This window comes from Galeopterus variegatus, unplaced genomic scaffold, assembly GCF_000696425.1.
Source record: "Galeopterus variegatus unplaced genomic scaffold, G_variegatus-3.0.2 Scaffold650, whole genome shotgun sequence".
NCBI classification, from domain to species: domain Eukaryota; kingdom Metazoa; phylum Chordata; class Mammalia; order Dermoptera; family Cynocephalidae; genus Galeopterus; species Galeopterus variegatus.
Genome location: NW_007726761.1, coordinates 378,899 through 394,070, shown reverse-complemented (window position 1 = coordinate 394,070; position 15,172 = coordinate 378,899). Strand labels below are relative to the sequence as shown.

Genomic DNA, 15,172 nt, shown 5'->3' with positions numbered 1-15,172 from the left:
AGTTGTACAGAGCCAACCACAGAGAAAGGAGTGTTTTGGGGGTGGGGGACACAGCGACTCAGGCAAATCACTGATTCCTTATCGGCACCAAAGTCAGTATGAAAAGTGGAATATAGACTCTAGGTAGTTGACATCACAGGGCAACTTAACCATTATTACTTAACACTGACCATTTCAAATTATTTTTCAACAAAAAGAAAGGAGGGGGGGAAAGGAGCAGAGCAGGGCCCAAGACAAAATTGCACAAAATAAACCCAATGTACTGAGCAACTCTGATTCTCATATTGGAAAAATAGTGACCAGAAATTACTTGTCATCATGACCTAAGAATATTATTCCCATGAGGAGGTTTTCAGTGTGGAGCTAAAGCACATGCAAATCTCTACAAAAATAATAAAGAATTCCAAGGAGAAAACACAGAATAAGGGAAGGTGTGGTGGGAGCAAAAGGTGGATGTGAAGCTGCCTGTGACTCAAAAGTTCCATGGGACTTAACCAACATTATGTACCTGGCACAGGGAAGGAGCTTAATAAATGATGGTTGCCCAGATAAATGAATGCCTCACTCAAGGTTATAGCTCTCCATTCATTCATTCATTAAAGAAAAATTTATACAAAGCCTACTACATGCCTGGCTCTGTACTAGGTACAGAGGACGTCACAGTGAACAAGACTGTTAAGGTCCTTGCTCCCTCCCCCTTTGCAGACATTTTATGTGAACCCTCTACTTCTTTCTACACTCACAGACTGAATGGGAGCGCATGTCTTTCAGATTTGAAGCCTGTACATTGCATCTGAAATATTTTCTTAGTCTCCAAAACCAAATAGACTTATCCATGTAAAATTATCCCTGATGCAACCCTGGATTTATATTGGCCTCTGTATCAGTTATCTATTGCTGCAAAACAAATTACCCCCAAAACTTGGCAGCTTAAAATAACAAGTATTTATTATAACACAGAGCTAAGGAGTGACTTAGCTGGCCAGTCTGGCTCATGGTGTCTCATGAGGTCTCCATCAACGTGTTAGCTGGGGATTCAGTCTCTGAAGGCTTGACTGAAGCTGGAGTGTTTGCTCCCAAGGTGGCGCACTCACATAACTAGCAGATTGACACTGGCTGTTAGCAGCAGGCTCATTTCTTTCATACGTGAGTCTCCTTAGGGCTCCTCATGACATGGCAGCTGGCTTACCCCAGAGCATATGATCTGATAGGAAGAGAGAGAGAAAAACAGGAACAGAGAGACCAAGAGAGAAGCTGCAATGTTTTTTACAACCTGATCTGGGAAGTGACATACCACAACTCCTCCTGTATTCTTTTGGTCACACAGGCCATCTCTGGTACAATGTGAGAAAGGACTAGACAGGGGGTGAAAACCAGGAGGTGAGGATCACTGAGGGCTGCCTTGGAGGTTACCACAGTCTCCAAGGTAAGCTTCCTCTCCCCAAACTCCACCCAAATCGGGAGTGGGAGGATGCAAATTTCACCGTTTGAAAATACAGAGGCACACAGTGAACTGGGAAACCCATGTTTCGGGACCCGTTGAACTGCTTTTCCTCTATTGTACTTTAGCACCATGCCACAGGCCTGCATGGAAGGGCATCATAAGAAACAGCTCCAATTAAGTCACAGCTGTATCTGTGTCACACTGTACAGTCAGTGGACCCACAGGAAAAATACCTCTCTGGTCTCAGGGTCAGGAAAAGTTGGGCTTCCCCTGAAGAATTACTTTGTTTTTCTCTTGTAAAACCTGTAATGCCACTCACGTTCCTCTTTATCTTAGCTGTTCAGAAGTTCAGAGCCAAATATGTGAGGCTCTGCTGGCATCCATCTCCTTGAGCACATGACGTCCTGTAGTTACTTCTTCCGCTAGTTTCTATTCCCCAGTTCCTCAACTTTTCATCCTATCCCTTTGTGTATTTTGTACTCTTGTAATTCCTCTCAAAGCACTTGTGGATTGAGGTGGAGTTTAAACACATAATAAAATTAAAGTTTTTGCCCTAAAGACTGATGACCTGCATTACGTGTGCCACCTAGTGGTGAGAGACACAACTGCCAGAATAGAAACCCGTGATTTTTCAGAGTTCTTTTGTCTTGCAGTGGGGAGTAGTGGGTGAGGGAAGAGGGAGCCCAGGACTCCTCTCCGGGCTTTGTCAGGGAGTTGAGACTGCTGAGGATTAAAGACACTCCAGATGGGGCCAAGCAGCTGGAGATTCAATGGCGGGAATCCAAGATTATTTATTGGAATCTGAAGAAGCAGTCAAAAAAATGGTGAAGACCTTGCAAGTGAGAAAGGCACTGGCAGTGGAAGGGTTAAGTGAAAGGTATTAGAAAAAGTAAACAATGAAAATAGACCAGATTTGAGTAAATGATCACTTGAAAGGTGCTTAATTTAGGTTGATTGCAGATGTGACCAGCCATTTTTTAAACACTCATATTAACCGTAGGGAAAAGCTTAAGAGTCTAATGTTTTCAGTTTCTCATGAGAAAACCGGGGCACCTTGTCTAAGGTCATATAGCCTGTTAGTCACAGGTCCAGGTGACTCCTAGGTCAGTCTCCTTTCCCCAGCTCCACACTGCCCCTAATTGTATGTAGGAGATGTTCATTTGGGCTTTTATTTTGCACACAAGGTTTCAAAATAAAAATAAGATCATTACATAAAAATACTGGATCCATCATGTTTCCAAGGAATTATTACTCACTGGTTTTACAGCAGCACCATGACACACTCCCAAAAAGTCAGGATGGAGGAGGTGGTTATGAAGCACTGGTTTTATTAACCTTAACCAAAAGCCATCAGTTCACAATGATAGGGAAGGATTCCAGAAGCCAGTCTCAATAGGTGAGGAAGCCCCAGGCTGGGGAAGAGAAAGTAAGTTCATTCTACTGTGTTAGCCTAGTACCTGCTCTGGGCCAGGTTCGGGGCAGGATGCTGAGGTGGCAATACCAACTATGCACCGGCTATCTCCAGAGCCATACATATTCCATCTCTGTACCGTGTGTGTTCCTGGGCACAGCTTGAGCTACACCTGAGACATAGCATGGATCTGGAGGGCCCCTGAAGACCTAACCCAGGGATCTTTAGTCTCAGGATGAGAATCTCAGAAACATCCTGGAGTCAGGGACAACTAATATCCTGGAGTCAGGTTTGAAGATACTGTCTAAGCAGGAACTTCAGACATCACCATATCAGACAGCACAGATATAGAACATTTTAATCATCTCAGAGAGTTCTATTGGACAGTACTGGCCAAAAGTGTCCTTTCCTGGATTTTCTGCTTCTCTGAGTCCTACCAGTTATTCCAAGCCAGTACTTCAAAAGTTCACAGAAAAATAGACTTGAAAGATAATACTAACCTTTCCGTGATCTTTCTGAAGTACCCTCATAATTAGAGACTGATGAGTCACCAGTTTCTGAATGACACAGAGCCCCAGCACAATGGCTTTTCCAGGTCTGATGTTCTCAGAAGTACAAATGACACAACAAAGATAGAGGGCATCTGGAGCTCAGTTCCTTAAACTTTTCAGGTTTCTCTGCTGATAACGTGCCAGAATAGGGGCCAGGGGAACAGAAGGGGTATTAGGGGACTCAACCTCTGAGGTCAGAAAGACCTAGGTTTCTACCCCAGATTTCCCATGACTAGTTGAGTGAGCTTTGGGCAAGCCTTTGGGCACCAGTTTTCTTGCCAGCAAAAAGAAGCTGAGACCTACCATTGTTATGAGGATTAAATGAGGCAGTGGATTGAGACAGTTTCTGGCTCAGCGTCAGTGCAGATTTCTTACCCGTCTCTCCTTGCCCTTTTGGATGCTAATCTCCACTCTGCCATGTAAAGGAGCCAGAGGTCACCTTCTCATCAGGTGCCAGGTGGAGGCTAGCCATGGCTACCTGTTCCACTCATTCTCTCAATGGACATCTATTATGAAAATGCCAACTGTCTACCGTCGTGTTCTGCATAATAGAGATAGAAAACAAGTCCCTGAGAAGAGGAGCTCACAATTTTGTGCGAGAGATTGGTAGGGAAACCAATAATTATACAGCACAAGGACCAAGAGTTCATTGAAAGTGCACAAAGAGAAGAGTACAGAGGAGGTGATATTTCAGCCAAGACAGAAAGAGTGAAGTTTGCCTGCTCAGCATGCACACAGGAGAGGGCATGCCAAGCAGAGATAGCACATGCATAAAAAGGAGACTGGAAAGCAAGGTAAATCCAATTATGAAGGTCCTTGAGCACCAGGCTGAGGAATTGGAATTAAAACTTGCGGAGGACACAAAGCCTCTAAATGGAAGTAAAGTCATCATATTTGAGCACTGAAAATACGCATATTTCTATGTTGCCAGTGTGGGGATGATTTGGGAGACGGAAGGCTAAAAAGAGGCCAGCCTCAATTTGTTCCACTCTCCCCTTATCTCTCTGGGCTTCAGTCACGAGGGACTTCTATGAATCCCTTGAATAACAAAATATCAAGCTCTTTCCTGCCTCAGGTTCTTTGCACTTGCTGTTCTCTCTGCTTGGATCACTATTCTCTTGGCTGTTACAGAGCTTCCTTTTCCTCAGCCTTCAGGTCTCAAACATTTCTTCCTTTCCCTAATCTCTCAGTCTAATTTATCCTCCCCCCCCCACTTGATTATTCTTTCTTGCAGCATCCTATTTCTTTTTTTTTTTATTTATTGCAATTTAAAATTTTATTCGTATTTGTATTATGTGACCAATATCTGACACCTATTAGAATGTGACCCTATTAGGACGTAAACTCCATTTGGGTGGGTCATGCAACACCCAACATAATGCCTGGCACTGCGCCAACACTGTCAGTAAATAGTGGATGCATAAGACTGTGAGAATAGCCGGGATGATCTTGGTTTAACCTATGGAAGTAGCAGCAAACCCGAGAAAGGGAGACTAACCACACGGAGTGAACAGGGCAGGTTTGAGACAAGAATCAGAATTCGTTGCGATTGTACTGAGTTCTGACTACACTTCCAGCTGCACAGACTGGACAGGTCAACAATCTTTATCCACCGCAATTTTCCCCTCGGTAAAATCAGAACGACACCCCGTAGCGTGGCAGAGCGAATGTCCTCCTAGGCAAAATCAACAGGCTGTGGCTGTGGCTGAGGATCGTGAAGGCGCACATGAGAACACATGGAAGAGCAGGTGACTCTCCTTGAGAGAGGAAGTCACTGCCTGATGGAAGTCCTGCTGTAAAATGAATCCCCTATATGCGCAGCGCCATGGTTCTTTGTAACCTCATAAAGCGTCCGATGAGCAGCAGAAGCTAGGGAGTAATTTTAGGGCCGTTGTCATTGATTCTTTTTACATAGTTTCGCCATTTCTCAGCAGATCGCTCCCACAATTTGTTTAATCTAAATCTAAGCTTGGAAGACGCTCAAGACTACGCGGTAGAAGGAAAAACCCCGCTGAAGGTAGGTGGGTAGACGCTCCCGCGCAGCGCCACCTGGCGGGGAGACAGGGGCCGGCGTAAAAGGCCCGCCCATCGCCTCTTCTTTCCGGCAGCTTCCTGCCCTACCTGCGACCCCCTGGGAGAGGGGAGCGTCAGCGGGACCCGGAGACGTCCACGTGACTTCATTTCCCAGAGGACCCGAGGCCAGCCTCCGTCTCCGCGTCAAGGAAGGGGCCGAGCTCGCTTCACCCATCTCGAGAGTGCGGGACGTTTTAGTCCAGGTGGCTTCGCCCTCCCTCGCCAGCCTGTCAAGTCCCCATGGCTGGTGGGCAAGCCCGGCACCGCCCCCATCTAATAAGCCCGGAGGAAGTGGCGCCGCATAGCCCTCTGGGAATTGTAGTTCCCAAGAAGATTTCTGGGAAACGGAGTCCGAGGAAGGCTACGAGCTTTTGCAGCCAATTAGAGGTGGGGTGTCACGTGACCTGCGCGGTCACCTGCTCCGGGACTTTGCCTGAGCTGCTTTTGGGGGGTCCCCAGCTCTGGGCTGCAGCTCCTGCCACCACTTGGACTCGGCTTCTGGCCTGGCTTACCCAGTGCGTGAACCATCCCTGTTACCCAAGTGCGGGGCTGGCCACAAATCTGCATATATTTAAACTCGTGTTGGTTCTCCGTGACCTGGAGTTAACTTGCAGCATTTGTAGGACTTCACCATGCTCTTCTACCCATGGCCTCTGCAGCAACCAAAATGAACCACTCGAGTTACTTCAGAGTTCTAGTGAATAATCCATTGATCGGTCATCTGATCGCCTCGTCTTTGGGGACCTTTTCCACTGCTTGTTCTCACTCCACCAACTTGTCCTCACCCATGACTGTGTTGCCTCAGAAACTTAAGTCTTGGGACCCCTCTACTTTCTCGCCATCAGTCACCTCCTGGTTTCATTTTTTCCCCTATCCTACTTAGATCCTATGGATCCTCTCCTGCCTCATTTCCTTGTGTAACAAGCCCAAACTCTATCTATTAATACAATTGCCTGCTTGTGGTTTGCCAGGTGCTCCTGGAGGGGGGAAATCTCACAAATTGGTGCCACTACGATCACGGTCTCACAGTTCAGTTAAGCCCAAAACTCAGTGGGCTGGTTACAGCACTGGCTGGAAGGAAGGTAACCAATAGAGGAAGGGGGTCTGCTACCGAGAGCCTTGGTGGGAACGAGGCTTTGGAAGGACCACTTTTGTTGCCTTCCATCTTACGTCATGTTTGTCCTTTTGCAATGTCAGAGCAAAGCAAAATATTAGTTATGAGAATATCTTAGAATCGCAAGTTGGTAAGAAAGTAGAAGATATAACGATACTTCAAAAAATTCATGGAAAGATTCGTATTATCTTCTAATTCTATGCTTGCAGAGAATAGCCTCATCTTTATAAGGGCAAGGCAAATATCTGGAGCAAAACGAAATAGTGGGATCCCTAGTATTTTAGGAGTAGAACACAAGATCCACGAACTTTTTGAAGTATCCTCATACTGTGAAGACTGAGACAGAAATGTGAAGTAACATATAAAGAATAAAATAATACCAAGAAAATATAGCAAAGGAGCTAAATTCGTGTAAGCTAAAGAGAGTTCAGTGAACACACGGCAAATGATAAAGTCCTTTAAAAAGCGTTATGATGGAAAGAGATTGGATGTTTCTGGTGAAAAGCCAGGCATGGGCAATGTTTTGTTAGCTTTCCAGAAAGATTAAAAGATTATATCCAGTAAATTCCCTTGAGAAGTGGCAGGTGTAAGAGGACCCTGGAAATCAGTAAGTAATCTGGCTTCAAAAAAATAATTTTTTAAATGAAGTCATTTCTTGAGGGGTAATGGAGATCCAAAACAGTTATGTCTGGGCACATCAGAGGCCCCTACTGTGCTGCACCTGTAGAGGCAGAATCCCATGCAGACTGGGCTCCTGCTGTCACACAGGCCATTAAGCAAGCTTTGAGCCTGGGGTGGAGCCCACACGCAGCCTGAAACTTCTCACAAAGAGTGCTGCCAAGCACTGGAGAGGAGATTTGGTTTGGTTTCGTTCTCTTACAAAGATAACGTTTTATTAATTTATGTCTTTGAGTCTTCTGTAGCATGAGGTTCATCGTCATGCAAAAAGTCCGTGAAATACCTTAAACCAGGTCTATAGCATTTTCACATACCATGTGATATTTGATATAATTAAGAAAAGCAGTAAACTGGTAAGTTAGTTAACTGGAAAGGGAATGGTTTGAAAGCAATCCAATTTCCTCCACTTCTACATATTAACCTTACCACATGATTCTAAATATAAAGATTTGCTGTTTACCAACAGGAAATTACAACTACATTTACATGTGTCTTTGGAGAAAATGCATATTTACAATAGCCACATCTTTATATAAGCAAGGCAAATATCCGGAACAAAACAAACAATTCTGTAGTCCCACATGAAATTAATATTTTAGGAATAGAGCACAAGATTTCCAAAGAACAAGAAAACCTACGCATTACAGAAAAATCACATAGACATCAATTTTGAGTAAGAGAGAGCAACACATCTCAAACCATTTGTGTAGGACCAGTTGGTGTTTTGTTTGTTTCAATTCATTGCAACCAATACCTTTGTAAAGTAAGAGTTTATTTCTAGAATCAAATGAAATTATAATGAATTATAAAATACAAAATATAAGTCCCATTTTTTAATTATTGGATTCAACATACATAAAATCACTCTAAAACTACAGTAAACGTTCCCAGTTAGACTCGATTCTTTATTTAGTTCATGGCAGATCATATCACCAACACTCGCTTGTCTGAAGACCATGGTTTGAAAAGCACCAAGATAAAGTATCTAAAAATGGAGATGTTCCAGAAGGATATCACATATTAGTCCCTGGTTCAAACTTTCATTATTTGTATAGTATTGAATTTTATTGAAGTAGCAATTATGTATAGTTTAAAAGGTCAACCAGGAGTACAAGGTTTAAAAAAAACAAGAGAACCCTGCACTTTCCTTCACTTCCCAATTCCCAATTCCTCTTTCCTTTCCTTCCATGTTTCTGAATAATAAGCATACAATGCTACTTAAGTGTCATATGTCACTCCAAGGTACAAATAACAATAATGCCCATCACCCACCTTAAGGAAACATCTATAGTCGAACCTCTGTGTTACTCTCCCTGATTTCATTTCCTCCTGCCAAAATTCGGTGTTTGTTATTCTCATACATCTTTTTACGCTTTTGCTAGATATGTCTGTATTCCCAAATATATATTGTTTTTCATGTTTTTAAGTTTTATAAAAACAGTACAATATTTTCTGAAACTTGTTTTTTCAACTTATCACTGTTTTTGATAATTATCCATAGTGACACGTATAGCTGTGGTTTATTAATTTCCTCTGTTGAATGGTATCTCATATGAATAAATCACAATTTATTGACCCACTCTCCTGTCGATGGACATTTGTGTTATTTCTCATTTTTTTATTATTATTACATACCATGTTGCAATGAACATTCTTGCACATGTCTCCTTTTGCACATGTTCAAGAACCATGGGTAATATTACTGAGTTGAAGGGCATGTGCATCTTCACCTTTTAATATTGCCTTCTAAGTCTCCAAAGTGTCTGTACCAATTTACACTTACTTCTGCAGAATTTGAGTTCCCATCTCTCCATATGACCACCAACGTTTGAAATTGTCAGACTTTTTAATTTTCCCAATCAGATGGATTTTAAATGGTGTCTTATTGTGGTTAAGTTTGCATTTCCCTGATTCATAATGAGATTGAGTCTTTTCATACAATTATTGGCCATTTTGGTTTCTTATTCTGTGATTTACCTATTTATCTTTTACCCGTTTTCTATTGTTTTTTATTATTGATTTATGAGTTATTTATATATTCTGGATTCAAATCCTCTGTCAATTATGTGGCAAATGTTTTTCCCCAGTCTGTAGTTTGTCTTTTCACCTTCTTAATGATGTCTTTCAATACCTAGGCAAGTTTTATTTTAATAATGTTGGCTTTGTCAGCTTTTTTCTTCATGGGTTGTGCCTTTTGTACTTTATTAAATCTTTACTTTAACCAAAGAGCATGAGCCATATTCCCATATTCTCTTCTTAAAGTTTTAGGTTACTGAATTCACTTGGATTTTTTATTTAGTCTGAAAAAGAGTTTCAATTATGTATTTTTTCCTATATGTATAACCAATTACTCATCACCGTTTTTTGAAAAGTCTATCTTTTCTCAGTTGACCTGCAATGTCACTCTGTTATATGAGGTTACTTCAAAAAGTTTGTGGAAAAATAGAATTGAAAGATAATACAATCTTTCTGTGAACTTTTTGAGGTACCCTTGTGTATATCAGATGTCAACCTGTCGTTGTGTTTCTGGGCTCTATATTCTGTTCCAGTGGTCTTGTTATACATTCCGGTGTCAATATCACACTATCTTAATTACCATACTCTATAATAAGTCTGGTGTGTGCTAGCATGACTCCACCCATTCTCTGCTTCTTCTTTCCATGTGTCTTACCTACTCTTGGGCATTTCCATTTCTATTTTAGAATCAGCTTCTCGTGTTCCCAAAGATGCATGTTAGAATTTTGATTGGAACTGCCATAAAATCTATATATTTCTGTGGAAAACTGAAATCTTTGTGATAATACATGTTCTTGCCCATGTTCATAAGATGTTTTTCTCTTTAGGTCATCTTTGAGATTTTTTCTATCACTTTTTTTTTTTTTTTAAAGATGACCAGTAAGGGGATCTTAACCCTTGACTTGGTGTTGTCAGCACCACACTCACCCAGTGAGCAACCGGCCATCCCTATATGGGATCCGAACCCGTGGCCTTCGTGTTATCAGCACCACACTCGCCCGAGTGAGCCACGGGCCGGCCCTTTCTATCACTTTTTAGAATTTTTTCATAAAGGTTTTAAACATCTTTTGTTAGATTTATTGCAAAGTGCTTTATCATTTCTTTCTTAATATTATAAACTACATCTTTTTTGAAATTATATTTTCTAATTCTTTGTGTCAGAACCATAAGAAAACAATTGAATCACCTTGCTAGATTCTTATATTAATTCTAAAAATTTGCTTGTAAATTATCTTAGCTTTTGCTATGTAAGCAAATATATAACCTGTGAATGATTGCATGGAAGGGATTTGTAGTAGGCTGAATAACAGTCCCCCAGAGATGTCCACATTCCAATCCCCATAACCTGTGAATATGTTACCTTACATGACAAAATGGATTTTGTAGATGTGACTAAAGTAAGGATCATGAGATGGGGGAGATTTTCCTGGATTATCCAGGTGGGCCTGATGTAATCATAAGGGTCCTTTTAAGAGGGATGAAGGAGGGTTAGAGTCAGAGAAGGCTACGTGATAATGATGGAAGCAGAGGGAAAAGATGTGATGACAGAAGCAAAGATTGGAAAGATGTGTTTTAATGTTGAGGAAGGGGCCACAAGCCACAGGATGTAGGCAGCCTGTAGAAGCTAGAAAAGACAAGGAAATTGATTTTACTCGGGAGCCTCCAGACAGAACACAGCCCTGCCAACACCTTGATTTAAGCCCCATAAGACTAACTTCAGACCTTCACATTGTATAAATTTGTGTCATAAGTATGTTGTTTTACACTAAGTTTGTGGTAATTTGTTACATCAGCAATAAGAAATAAATAGAGGATGCATGGAAGATAAACTTTTTGAGATTTGTCTGAAATTATCTCAATTCTGTTCACTCATTTGGGAGTTTGGTGATTCTAGAATTCTAGGCTGGAATTTTGTTCCCTCAGAATAAGATAGGTTTTTTCCTCCCTTTACAGTCTTTCTATCATTTATTTCTTTTTCTTGTCGTACTGCACTGGCTAGGCTCTCCAAATATAATGTTGAATAGAAAGGTGTTAGAGGACACCTTTGCCATCTTCCCAATTTTAAAGTGAATGCTTCTAATACCTCACCATTATGTATTCTATTTGATGCAAATTATTGCTAGATAGTTTTCATCAAGTTAAAGAAATTCCTTTCTTCTCCTTGTTGGCTAAGATTATTTTTAATAAAATGAGTGCTAAGTTTTATCAAATTCTGTTTCTGTAGCTATCAAAATACTCTTGTAGATTTTTTCCTTTAGTCTATTATTGTGATTATTTATATTAATACATTGTTTTTGAGTTGGACCAGTTTTGCATTCCTGAGATAAGACCAGCTTGGTTCTGCTGCATTCAGCTTGCTAGCATTTTATTAAAAATCTTGCATCTAAACTAATAAGTAAAATTGGCTGTAATTACCTATCTTCTGTTGTCCTCATCTAGTTTGGGTTCAGGGTTATATGTTCTCACAAACTGAGTTGGGGAGTGTTCCCTCTACTTCCATTTTGATTGATTTGTCTCATTTTAGAAATTAGGCATTTATTTAACAATTATGCAGATTTAATTCTCTTAAATTCCACACACACCTCTATAAACACACTTCCACTTACCTTCATTCTTCCATACAGTTATATTATAATTTCTGTTTCAGTCAATATTCAGCATTATCAGGATTATGTAAATATCATATACTAATGATTCACACAGTACATTATATTTACATATCCTTTCCTGTACAACTTTTGGTTTTCCCAAGAGTATGATAAATGGCCTCTTTCTTATTTTCTTTATAAAGGGAGTGGCTTAGTTTTCTATGTGTCAATCACAATTCTTCCTGAAACTGCCACACAGAACTATGAATGTCCTCTCAATACATTTAAATACTGCAATTGATCAGTTGCATGTTTTTCATGGAGAAATCTCTCCTGGAGTTCTCTTGTTCCAACCTGGATTTGTTATGCTCTGTGCATGCTTCCAATAGCTTTGAGAGGACTTCTTTAGCTAACATTTTTTATATTCCTTTTGTCTCTTTCCTATGTTGGAATCCCTGTGTCCTGATTTCCATGCTTTCTTCTTTCTTAATTTACTGGCTCATTTTTGTGGAGCACATTCTCTCATTTTGAGAAAGGGTGCATGGAAGATAGATTTTTTTTTTTTTCCTTTTTTTTTTTGTCTTTTTTCGTGTCCGGCAACGGACCGCAACCCTCAGTGTCACGCCCATACCGGACCGGGACCGGCAACAGGATCGCAACCCTCGGTGCTGCGCCCGCCCCTCGCTCAGCCAGTGAGCGGGAACCGGTCTGTATGTGGGATCCAAACCCTCGGTGGGAGCGCCACCGTGCTCCCAAGCGGCGCACTGTAGCAGTGCGCCACCAGGCCGGCCGGAAGATAGAATTTTTGAGGTCTAACTTGTCTAAGTATCTTAATTCTGCTCTCTCATTTGCTACTTTGGTGGGTCAGACTTCTAGGTAAAAATCTTGTTTCTTAAGACTGTTACACGCTCTGTTGTCTTCTACTTCCAGTCTTGTCAACGATAACACTGACACTGTTCTGATTCTCAGTATTTTGTACATGAGCTGTTATTCCTGCTATTATGATATTCTCTTTACCTCAGATATTCTTTTTACCTCAGCTATTCTCTTTACCTCAGATGCTCTGAAATTTCATAAAGATATGCTTTGGTGTAGATTTTTCTCCTCATTACATTGGACTGTTAGGCCCTTGTGGAAATTCACATCCTCAATTCAGGGAGACTTTCTTGCTTTCTTATATTATGTCTTTGTGTGTGAGAGAGAGAGAGGGAGAGAAACTTTTAACATATGAGTTATGTAAGTTATAAAACAGTAATAGAACAAGTGCCCATCAACCCACCACCCAACTTAGGAAACAGAATATCACCATTAGTTCAAACCATCCTGTGTGCTGTTTTCTGATCCCATTCCCTGTCTTCCCCACTGCCTGCCATGCCTCAGCACCAACCACACAAACACTCCCATGACTTCTTTCCTAATTCACTTACTTTTCTTTATTGCTTCCCTAAATAAGTATGTGTTGTTACTTTTGCTTGCTTTTGAACATCATAGAAGTGGCATCACACAGAAATGACACTCCTGTGCGGCCTGCCTTCCTTTTGACATTGCTCCTTAGAGTCATCTATATGCATAGCTATAGTTTATCACCTTTTCATTGTGGTATAGCATTCTGTTGTGTTAAGATACCACAATTTATTTATCTATTCTCCCAAGAATAGGCATTAGGTTATTTCCTTTTTTAAAGAAATTCTAACACGTCTGCTAGTGTGATCATATCTTTCCCTAACTTTCTTCTCTCCGAAACTTATATTAACCAGTTATTGGGCTAAGCCTTGAATTTTCTTATCTTTTCTGTCTTCTGTTTCTTTGTATTTTTTTTCCTACTATCTTAGAAAATTCCCCAAATTATGTGCTCTAATTCATCTGTTGAATTTTGTTTTAATTTCTGCTATCATATTTTGAATTTTCAGAGCTTTTTATTATCTGAATATTCCTTCATGTAATTTACTGTTCTGTTTTCATAGTTTTCACATTTGTAAGATTTACAAGGTTTAGGATTTCATTGAAATTTTCTTTTGTTTTATGAATTCTGTTTCCCCCTAGTATGGCTGATTGAGTGGTTAGCTGATTTATGTCTCCAACTTTCATGTTAGTGGCTCCCTTCTGATGTCAAGTGATGCTAAGCTATCTGCTCAGATGTAAAAGTATCAAAATGCTAATTTAAAGTTCTGTGCGGGCCGGCCCGGTGGCACACTGCTACTGTTCGCCACTTGGGAGTGCGGTGGCGCTCCCGCCGAGGGTTCGGATCCCACATACAGACCGGTTCCCACTCACTGGCTGAGTGAGGTGCGGGTGCGACACGGAGGGTTGCGATCCCGTTGCCGGTCCCGGTCCGGTACGGGCGCAACACTGAGGGTTGCAATCCGTTGCCAGACACGAAGAAAGACAAAAAGGAAAAAAAAAAAAAGTTCTTTGTGCATGGGTGGGACTTGTCTACCAGAAGGGTGATCAGGGGGAGGGGGAAACCAGCTGTTTCATTGGAGAAACATCACATGTTGTCCTAGTCAGTATCCCCAGAGAGGAATTTTCCATTCTTTTTCCTGGAGGATATAAACTTGTCTGCCATCATTCTGGCTGCTGAACAGGGAAAGTGAATAGAGAGTTTTGCCATTCATAGATAGACTTTCACTTAATGCCCATTTTCAGTATAGTTCCCTATTCTCAACTGTTCCTGGTACCTCCAAAACCAGACCCTCTTCATCTAAGTATTCCATCCTCTTCCCCTGCAGGGGAGGGTAATCTCCTGGCTGTGCAGAATAGGGGTGGACATCTGGGAGTCTCGCTGCTCCCCAAACAGATGGCCAAAATGTATCTTCTATTTTCAGCCCCACCCCTCATCCCCATCTTCTGGAGTATTACAGTTGGGGTCCTGCAGCAAAGAATCTACTTGCTTCTTTTCATTGTGAACCACCCCCCTTTTTAGATTTAAATTTCAACTTTCTCTGCTCTTCTAATTACCGCTGACTTTTCAGCTTCCAAAATTTTGTTGACATCAGTCATCTGTTCCTGTATCCTCTCCAATTCTCTTTGTCCTTGTGCATTTATGCCTTTTTTGTTGTAATTTCTCCACTGTCATTTTGAGGCTTTGGGGAGGAGGGGAAATAAATGCATGTGTTTTCAACATCACTACCCCACAATGCAGAGAGTTAGAAGGTGTACAAGAACCTGAGGCGAGAAGCATTAGAAACTGCAGGAAGTCTGCAGGGACTCGCTTGGATGTCTGCGGCAGGCTCTGGTATTCAGAGTCCTCGGTATCGCTGGCGGACTGCCTGACACGGCTGGTATTCAGCTATGTGG

General features: G+C 41.4%; 1 long non-coding RNA gene across 1 annotated transcript; it reads right to left on the bottom strand.

Moving 5' to 3' along the window:
* Positions 1-922: 922 nt before the first annotated feature.
* Positions 923-5,695, bottom strand: LOC103589115. The gene is made up of 2 exons (XR_550362.1): positions 5,528-5,695; positions 923-1,204 (listed from the first exon to the last, which is right to left on the bottom strand). It is a non-coding gene; the product is annotated as an uncharacterized LOC103589115 (long non-coding RNA).
* Positions 5,696-15,172: the final 9,477 nt, after the last annotated feature.